The sequence below is a fragment of the Coenobita brevimanus genome, chromosome 23 (assembly GCF_032717465.1).
Source record: "Coenobita brevimanus isolate Jiangsu-jjx chromosome 23, ASM3271746v2, whole genome shotgun sequence".
NCBI lineage: Eukaryota > Metazoa > Arthropoda > Malacostraca > Decapoda > Coenobitidae > Coenobita > Coenobita brevimanus.
In genome coordinates, this window is record NC_136976.1 from 26901627 (window position 1) to 26912370 (window position 10744).

The 10744-nt window shown below is 41.0% G+C and overlaps 1 non-coding gene across 1 annotated transcript; it reads right to left on the reverse strand.

Moving 5' to 3' along the window:
• Positions 1-2269: 2269 nt before the first annotated feature.
• On the reverse strand, positions 2270-2388 carry LOC145393214 (5S ribosomal RNA). Its single transcript, XR_013896166.1, has one exon. It is a non-coding gene; the product is annotated as a 5S ribosomal RNA (ribosomal RNA).
• Positions 2389-10744: the final 8356 nt, after the last annotated feature.

The following is a 10744-nucleotide window of genomic DNA, read 5'->3' on the forward strand; positions in this document are numbered from 1 at the left end:
TATTCTGTTTTTGATATGGATATATTCTCAGTAATGGCAATTATGTGATTCACTCTTTGTATGCATTGATTCTTTTCTGCACTATGAGTTTATAATTGTGTACTCTTTTTCACAACCTTGCTTATTCTTTCACCATATAACACACCCGACCGTATTATTACATTCATGTGAAAAAAGTAATTTTTGCTTAAGATGCCATATTTTATGATTATGAATTTAAGATTTTATTAATGGGAGAATGCTAGTCAAATGTGCTCATTAAAATATTCATTTTTGTATGAAATCTTATTTATGTATATTAGGTACATTATTTAATGACAGCTTTTTAAAATAAATTTCCTATAGTATTTTATGCTTTATTTTCCATGTTTGTGTAAATTATAAAGTTATATAAAACGAGCCACGGGCTTCGCCCGTCCCGGCATTCACCGGGGGCTCGGCTCACTTAACATGTAGTTAGACAAACTGACTAAGATAATAGTTGAATAAGGACTAAAGGATATCAGTCAGATTTGACTAAGCTCATACTCATTCAAAACTAACTGTAGTTAGTTCAAATGGACTAACATAAGTTTAGTCAATTTGACTAAAGGCTAACTAACTTATGTTAGTATGACTAAGCTCATACTCTTTAATACTAACCAAAGTTAGTTCATCAGACTAACATAAGGTTAGTCAATTTGACTAAAGGTTGACTAACTTATGTTAGTCAAATTTGACTAATCTTATACTCATTTAAGACACCATTGGTTTGACTAACCAAAATTAGTCCACCGGATTAACTTAGGATGATTGTGTACAGGGAGAGGAGAAGCTACGGAGAATTGAAGGGTTAGTTGAGATAGCGACAATGAAAAAGGTAGAGATAGAAGAGGCAGTAGAGAATAGAAGAACGGGTAGAACAGGGAGTGGGTGAAGAGTGGAGAGGCCCTCGATAGCTAAGGACCCTGTGGGCGGAACTGATCAACATATCGATGCCCCGTGCTGCAGCGTGAAGCCCAAGGGTATTCAGCGCTGTGGAATATGTCTCGCTGGTGAGTGTGTGTGTATGTGTGTGTGGGGAGGGGGACCCATGTGCTCATGTGTGTGGGGGGTCCATGTGTGTGTGTGTGTGTGTGTGTGTGTGTGTGTGTGTGTGTGTGTGTGTGTGTGTGTGTGTGTGTGTGTGTGTGTGTGTGTGTGCAAGGGTATGTGCAATGCATGCATTTGTGTTCGTGTATGTGTTTGCAAGTGTGTGCTTGTTTGAGTGTGTGTGTGTGTGCATATTACGATATTGTGTGCGTTTGTGTGTGTGTTTTGTGTTTTTGTATGTGTGTACATGTGCGTATGTGCGTGTGTACATGTTTGGGTATGTATGCGTGCATGCATGTGTGATTATTAGAATGAATAAAAATACAGTAAGAAAGCAGACTGAGAATTTCAGAAAGAAAAATTGTGAAGTGAGTCTTCTGAGGGAGGCAAGAAAAGAACTTTGTTTGAATTATATAGACCAGGGCCAACTGTGAGAGAGAGAGAGAGAGAGAGAGAGAGAGAGAGAGAGAGTGTACGTGTGTGCAATAAATACAGCATTGTGCCGTGCTCTGCATAAAATCGTGACACTTTTACGGGAGCATAAAAATATAATAGTTCTGCATAAGTAGCATTCTCTCTCTCTCTCTCTCTCTCTCTCTCTCTCTCTCTCAAATAAATAATGAACAGAACCAACATACATTTAAACTCACAACAATGAAATTATGAAATCGCGCATACAAATACTTAAGCACCAACACACACGCTTACATACACAAATACAGCTGATTACAAAATTATAAACTCTGAACCCTTTTATGCACCCTCATATATTTTCACCACATGCACCCTTACTTCTATGCTAATACTCAGCACTACATGAGGCTAGGCCAAGGCTGTCATACTACGAAGAGCGGTTAAGTTATAAACGGGCATGAATGGGAATGTAATACATCATTTGTTGTTGACTCTACTGCCAGAGTTTTGATACGCCAACCCTTGAGCGTATTTATAACATACCATACTTTTCTTATTTCCGACCTTTTTATACGCCTTGCATGTGTTGTGAAAAGAGGTTAGTGAAGACTGTCATCCCACTACAACGAAGTTACTCCTGAACTGATTCTCATCTTCTGGAAGATTGATGATTCATTCATTGCCAGACGCCATGTATCCCAACCGGGGTGGCCAAGGACTTAGAGTTAATTGTTTTACAGGGAGGTGCACTAATCCTCCACCAACCCCACTTGACACGTAGGGATGCCAACAGCATCTGGTGTTCCCAGGCGGTCACCCATCCAAGTACTAACCAGACCCAACGTTGCTTAACTTCGCTGATCGGATGGGAAGCGGTGTACTCAACGTGGTATGGCCGTTTGATATCCTAAAACTGTTCTAACCAGCAGCCAGAACAGATCCTGTGATCAGACTATCAGCCGATTACTCTTGTTCCACTAGCCCACCACATCCCTTACGCACACAACTATATCAACACACACATGTACCCTTGCACACAGGTGTCGTCCAACATAAAAACAAAGCCAGTGTAACGGACGCATACACACAAAAACAGAAAGGAGTTTCCACAGATAAGCACACACACACACACACACACACACACACACACACTATATCCAAGTCATTAACGTACACAAACACACACAAACGCCCACACTAACACTCCCTCTTCCATTCAATGACACACACACACACACACACACACACACACACACACACACACACACACAATGTAATCAACGTCATTAACATAAACAAGCACCCACACTAACACCAACTCTTCCATTCAGTGACACACACACACACACACACACACACACACACACACAGTGTATACCAAATGTCATTAACATAAACAAGCACCCACACTAATACCAACTCTTCCATTCAGTCACACACACACACACACACACACACACACACACACACACACACACACACACACACACACACAATCTATATCAAGGTAATTAACATACACAAACACCCACTAACACCCACTCTTTCATTCACACACACACACACACACACACACACACACACACACACACTGTTACGGAACAGAGAAAGATAATGTACACTTTAAGTGAGAATACTAAAAATCACTACTGTCCCGTAAAGTTCCAGGTTCAAAACAAAAGAGTTAGGTAAAAATACAAGTTAAAGTTTAATGCTCAAACTAACAACTAAACATTCAGGACTCATAAGGATAATGTAATGGGAAAAAACAGGTTAAATATATGGTTAACTGCAATAGCCTCTATTAACACGAAATTAGCATGAGTAAATTTATCTAAGTCAGCCCTGATAAAATGAGAATACACTGGATAATGCTCAGTTAACGCAAGATATATTATTACAGATACAAAATATTATTACCACTGGCTGACAATATGAATTACAAAAACTTCATTAGGTCCACGAATCAACACCTTATGCTATACAGTACAAGAACAAAATGTAATAACACTTATACTCAAATCACACAGCTGCTAGATGGTTGGAGACTTCCTGAGCACTCACAATAATAACAACTGTACAGGGGAGGACAGAGATGTGAACAAAATGAGGAGTAGATCTAAGTGGCAATAATGTAGAGACTGAGCTCATTATATAGGGGCCGGCAGAGCTTGATACAACTTGTAAGAAGGACGCGCAAATGAAGCCATGGAGACAAAGAGTTGACAATCCTGCTCTGAACAACAGAAAGAACGACTTACTCTACTATAAGGGAGGAGGGGGGGAGTGAGGTAGAACACGCTCGTGATCAAACATGCAGCATACTGTACGTTAGAATTACACAAAGGATGATGAAATCATAGGCTATGTAACACCTCCCCACAAAGAAAAAGAAATTTACAAAGGAAATTTCTTATTACTCTAAAACAATCTGTCTAAATTCTAGATAAGCAATCTGCAATAACATTTTCTTTCCCCTTGACATGTTTTATGTCTAATGAATACTCCTGAAGAAGTAGACTCCATCTTGTCAATCTCTGATTTTTATCTTTAAACTTACTAAGGAATTTCAGTGGGTTATGATCGGTATAAATGACTATGGGGTCAAAACCAGAACACAAATAAAATGAAAAATGCTGTAAACCCAAAATCAAGGCCAAAAGCTCTTTCTCAATGGTTGAGTAGATCTTTTGAGGTGGAGTTAACTTCTTACTGTAATAAGATACGGGGTGTCCAATACCCTGATCATCCTCTTGCAGCAAAACAGCCCCAGCTCCTGTATCACTTGCATCAACAGCCATCTTAAAAGGCTTAGCAAAATTTGGAGTAGCGAGCACTGGCTGACTTAATAGGATAGCTTTAAGTTTGCTGAAAGAGGATTCACAGTAATCGGTCCAGACAAATTTAACTCCCTTTTTCAGTAGGTCTGTAAGTGGTGATACAAGAATTGAAAAGTTAAGAACAAATCTCCTGTAATAACCTACCATTCCCAAAAATCTTTGTAGCTCTTTCCTACTTTTAGGTCTGGGAAGATCACTTATAACCTGAACCTTAGCTGCTGCTGGTGCAAAATGTCAATCACCAATTACGTACTCAAGGTACTGAACTTTAGCTTGACCAAACTCACACTTTGATAAATTAGCTACAAGATTAGCCTGAACCAAACGCTCAAGAAATTTACTGACATGGCATAGGTGATCTTTCCAGTTGTCACTGTAGATTAATACATCATCAATATAAACAACACACCCTGCCAAACCCTCTGTTACAACATTCATGAGCTTCTGAAATGTGGCTGGTGCATTCTTCATGCCATATGGCATTACAGAACATGCAAAAGTCTTTCCTAGTGTTACAAAACATGAGATCTCCCTAGCACGTTCAGTCATAGGTACTTGCCAGTATCCCTTTAACAAATCAAACTTACTTATGTACCTAGCCTTTCCGATCTTGTCTATGCAATCTTCCACGCGAGGGAGAGGGTAAGTGTCTGTTTTGGTTATCTGATTAACACGTCTGTAGTCGATGCAAAGCCGCTGTGACACACCTGGCTTAGGGACTAGAGTGACAGGAGAACTCCACTCGCTCTGACAGGGCTCAATCATCTTGTGGTCCAACAGGCAGCCAAGCTCCTTCTCGATGAGAGGAACTTTCACTGGGTTCACATGGTAAGGAGGCAGTTTAATTGGCTTTCCGTCTCCAACATCGACATCATGCATCAACACAGTGGTTCTTCCTGGAGTGGCACGGAACACTTGCGGGTACTCCTGCAGTAATGCCGAAAACTCCTGCCTTTCCTCGGGAGCTAGATGAGAAAGCTTAGTCTGGAGATCATTCATGATATCAGGATTCTTCCCCAAACTATCACTCAGGCTCATGCTGTATGGGAGAACTTCACTTGCAGACTCGGGTGGAACAGCTACAGTGCAGACTGGGTTATTTTCATCCCGCCTGTGATATAACTTTAGCATGTTGATGTGACAAAGTTGCTTGTTCTTTCTACTATCTGGTGTGGCGATGACATAGTTGACATCACTGAGTTTCTTCTCCACGAAATAAGGACCACTAAACTTGGCTTGAAGAGGTTGCCCATGCACCGGTAGCAGAATCAAAACCTGATCTCCTGGCTGAAAGGGGCGTAACCTGGACTTCTTATCATACCAAGTCTTCATCTTCTCCTGAGCAGCTCCTAAATTCTCTCGCGCCAGTTGTAAGGCAGTGGACAGCCGTTCTTTGAACTTCATCACATACTCCAGCAGGTTGACATCATCTTCCTCCGACAGCCAGCATTCCTTGAGTAGCTTAAGGGGTCCTCTTATTTCATGGCCAAACAGTAGTTCAAAAGGTGAGAAGCCCAGTGATTCATTTGGAGATTCTCTTGCGGCAAATACAACGAATGGAAGACCTTTATCCCAGTCTTTCTGATGTTTCAAACAGTATTTCTTGAGCATCGATTTGAGTGTTTGATGATATCTCTCCAACGCTCCTTGGGTCTGGGGATGGTAAGCTGAAGACGTGTCTGGGTGATGCCCAACTCTTTCAGAGACTGCTTGAAAACATTTGACATGAAATTACTTTCCCGGTCTGACTGTACCTCCTTGGGCAGACCAAACTTTGTGAAGAACCCTAGCATTTCCTTAACCACGTTCTTTGCTGAGATATTTCTAAGTGGAATGGCTTCAGGATAAAGAGTAGCCATATCAATCAGGGTCAACACATAAGAAAATCCTGAAGAAGTCTTAGGAAGAGGGCCCACAATATCCACCAACACACGGGTGAACGGCGCCTCAAAAGGAGTTATGGGAACTAGAGGTGCAACCTTTTCGATCTGATTACACTTCCCCACAACTTGACTGGTGTGACAAGACTTACAATACCAGGTAACATCCCTGAAGATACCTGGCTAGTAGAAGTGTTTCAAAATGCGTGCCACAGTCTTCCTCACTCCAAGGTGTCCTGCCAAACTGGAATCATGAGCCACTCCAATGATATCCTGCCTACAAACACGAGGGATGACAACTTGATGTACAACCTCCCACTCACAGTCGGCTGATGCTGTTGGGGGTCTCCACTTCCTCATAAGTACTCCTGACTTTATATAATAACAAGCAGAAGCACCAGCTGACTCTTCCTCACTGCAAGCAGAGTTAGCTAGACCTTTCAACTCAGGGTCAGCAACCTGCAACTCAACCACCTCTTGATGAGACAAATTATCAACACTACGGGGTACTGCCTCATCTGGTGAGTGGTCCAAATTAGCAAGAAAAGTGTCAGCTAGGATAACATTATCATCATCATTATCCTCTAAGTCACCAGTAACTTTAGACTTAGCCCTAGTGACAGCACATGCAGGGAACACATCAGGGACATCACAATCCTGGGCCGCAGCCACTGGCTCACCAGACAACTGAGGAGCTGGACACACCTGACCTCCACCAACATCATTTCCAAACAAGAAAGTTACACCTGGCATTGGGAGTGTCTCAACCAACCCAACCATAACGGAACCATTAACAAAACCAGACTCTAAATTCACTCTGCACGGAGGGACGGAGAAGTAATTATTCCCTATACCTTGTAAGATTACAGTTTCATGAGAGGAATTAACATTAGAGCCTAGAACACTGGTCAGCATAAGGGATTGGCAAGCACCTGTATCACGATATATTTTAACTGATTTCCTGTCATTACTGTCCAGAGGACTGACAAAACTATCAGACAGGAAATTAGCACATGAACTCTTGAGAGTGTCACCCACGTTGCTGCTCAAAAGAGAAGCTCCATCATGAGAATTTAATTTACCCCTCAAAGCAGGTTCAGTTAACTCAGTTAAAGAATTCTGGGAACTCTCAAGGGTGGACACTAGACCAATTGACTGAATATTTAAAGACTCCTTTTTGTTCACATCACGCTGTCTCCTGAAACATTTCTCCGTAGTATGACCAAGCTTACTACAATAAGTACATTTACTTTTCTGAAATCTAGAGGTGAAGCTGGTATTTACTTCCTGAGAAACATCATCTTTATTCTCTTTCCTGTTACCTGTACTCTGAGTAGAGGCAACGTACTTACTCTCAGCTTTCCCTTTTTCTTTAGAATATCTCTTGTGAGTGAGAACATATTCATCAGCTAAAACTGCAGCATCAGACAAATTATCTATTCTTTTCTCATCAAGATATAGGCTTACATCTTTACTAATACACCTTTTGAAGTCCTCCAGCAAAATCATCTGCTTAAATTTACCAAAATCAGAATCCACATTCTTAGAATTTAACCACTGCCCTAACAGATCTTCTTTGATTTTTGCATACTCAACATGGGATTGCTTATCTTGCTTATAAGTTGTCCTAAATTTTGCTCTATAGGCTTCAGGAACAAGCGCATAGGCCTTAAGAATCAAGCTCTTAACTACATCATAATTATCAGCTTGATCCTGAGGCAAAGCTGCATAAGTGACTTGAGCTTTACCGGTGAGAACAGTTTGAAGGAGTACTGGCCAATACTTTTTGGGCCAATTAAAACCTGTAGCTACCCTCTCAAACAACTGAAAATATTTTGTTAAATCAGATTCATTAAAAGGAGGGACAAGTTTAACATTTTTAGCCACATCAAAATCATCAGAGCTAGATGATCCAGTTCCACCTTGTTTCATGCGATACTCATGGTCTGCCTGAATCCTAGCTAGTTCCATTTGTGCCTGAGCCTGTGCCTGTGCCTCCTGAATGCGAACATTTGCCTGAAATTCAGCCTCCTGAATACGAGCCTGAGACTCCGCCTCCTTAGCCTGAGACTCAGCCTCCTTAGCACGTGCCTGAAATTCAGCCTCCTTAACACGAGCCTCCTGCAGAGCTAGCTGTAACTTAGCTATTTCAATCTGCGTTTGCTCATTTAGAGGAGTTACATTAAACAAGCTTTTATTAATCATGCCAACAATTTGATCTTTAGAATGATAAGAGTGAACTGCAATTCCCAATTGTTGAGCAACAAGCTTAAGTTCATTCTTTGTTCTGTTTTCTACATCACACACTGTTTGCACATTTGACAAAAAATCTTTGGCTTCATCAAGCGTAGTAATAGTAGACATTATGAATAAATCACAGTCACAAAATATCAAGCAATATCCTTATGATAATATCCTGAATATCCTGATAAGAGGTCGCCAAATTTGTTACGGAACAGAGAAAGATAATGTACACCCGTGGACCAAAGTTTCGGTACCCCCCTCGATGGAAGGAAGTGGAAGTCAGGGTTAGAGAGAGGGCAGGTGAACGGACAACCGTGAGTGGTACTTTGGAACTGAGCTACGAGGCGAATAGTGAGAAACCTAATAACACTGGATTCGAAACATTTCCATGCTATACACCTGCAAAACATTATGCGTTCGTAACATACATACTGCAACATATAACATAGACTAACCTGTGTTATCATGGTGTCCTGTGATACTGACCCATCTGTTTCGGATCCTCATCACACAAATAAAGCACCGAGCCAGTTGTATATAAGTTGCAACTTGTCCTTAGAACTGCAGTCATAATTTTTGTGAATGTTATCCCTGGATTGTCTATAGCTATAATAAAGAATGATTGTGAATTTAATGTTGATTTTCACGGTAGTTGTGCGGATGGTTATAAATGTAGTAATTATTTTATGTGGACGACTAAACCACATTGTGATGGACAGCGGAGAGCATTCACCAATAATTTACTATAACCAGATGACATTAGATGCAACAACGAAGACACAGCTGTGGTATCCTGCTCCGCCTTGTTATCAAGGCCTTAACTGTGGCTTCACCTCATATGTGCATTATTTTCCCTCAGTTTCTGCCTCTTTTATTACTCTTACTTCCCGGTATCCTTCTAGTGCGAGTCGTCATATTCCTTGGAGGGTTTCTTGTCGTCCGGTCCTAAAACCCCTACTGTATTACATTATTCCTCGCATCATCACTTCCAAACAAACAACGTTAGCCCAAGACTGCTGAATCTGTTAATACCATTATTGCCACTGCCACTACTACTGTAATCCCCCTCTTCCTATTGTGTCTAATTTCCCTCACAGTAAAACTACTGCTGCTCTTATTACTACTCCACCATAAATCTGTATAATAATAAATATGATCGCCCTTATGTCTGTGTATCTGTTAATCATAATTATTGTCCCTGTTCCACCGTCGACAACTCGTCACTGTCCCGGCACCGCTACTCCAGTTCCCACCACCATGGATTCTACTCCTCCCCCACTCCGACACCACATTACCCTTCACCTCATCCTTGGGCCAGAAGGCCTGTTGTTCACCCTTTACCGGTGAATATACGTGGCATGCATTAATAATAAAAAAAGAAGGCATTTGAGAGCTAAACTGTAATAGCCCTCTAAAATATTCTGTTTGTCAAGTCCAAACTTTAGGCCATATTTTGATACCATGAAGGTTTTATGTTGATAATTCAAGCCATTCATGAGATTTAATGGTGCTAAAGGCAGGCAATAAAAACTAGTTGACCTTTAGCAGTTAGTTTGGTGACCTTGACTCTGACCTCGAGTTGCTATTTTCGAACTCCTCCAAGATTTTGGCCATATCTTGATACACTGAAGGCTTCATGTTGATAGCTCAAGCCGTTCATGAGATATAATAGAAACGCACACACACACACACACACACACACACACACACACAGATGCAGTAAAAAACATGTTCGCTCCGCCTTCTAAAGGTAGCCGATAATAATATAATAATAACAACAACATAGTAGATGTGAACTGTAGTGTTCCTAACATTACACTTAACTGCAGACCCAAACGTGCTTATATTACGGAGCACTGATATATTAACCACAAAACCGACCACAGACCGTTCTTATCATTACCACTGCACCTTCCCTATAGCACTTAACCATGGTAATACAACCCACTGTAGTCCTCTGTGAGATCGCTACACGTCTTTGGGAAAAATAACAGTGCACAACATGCATACAGACCACTAAAATAAGCATATGATGTTTCACTGACATCCATCAAATAGCCTAGGAGAAGTTACTGGACAAACAAACAAACGACTGGACACAGACAGACAGAAGCAGAATGTCTCGCATCGGTATGTAACGACCTGACAAAACTCTTGTGATCCTGCATTGCAGGTGTCATCACAGTAATAATAATAATAATAATAATAATTAATCACATGTTATTAGGCACGATACTGAGAAGGACACACACTGGAATAGCATGTGTTGACGCAATGCAGAATCTGTTTGCCATG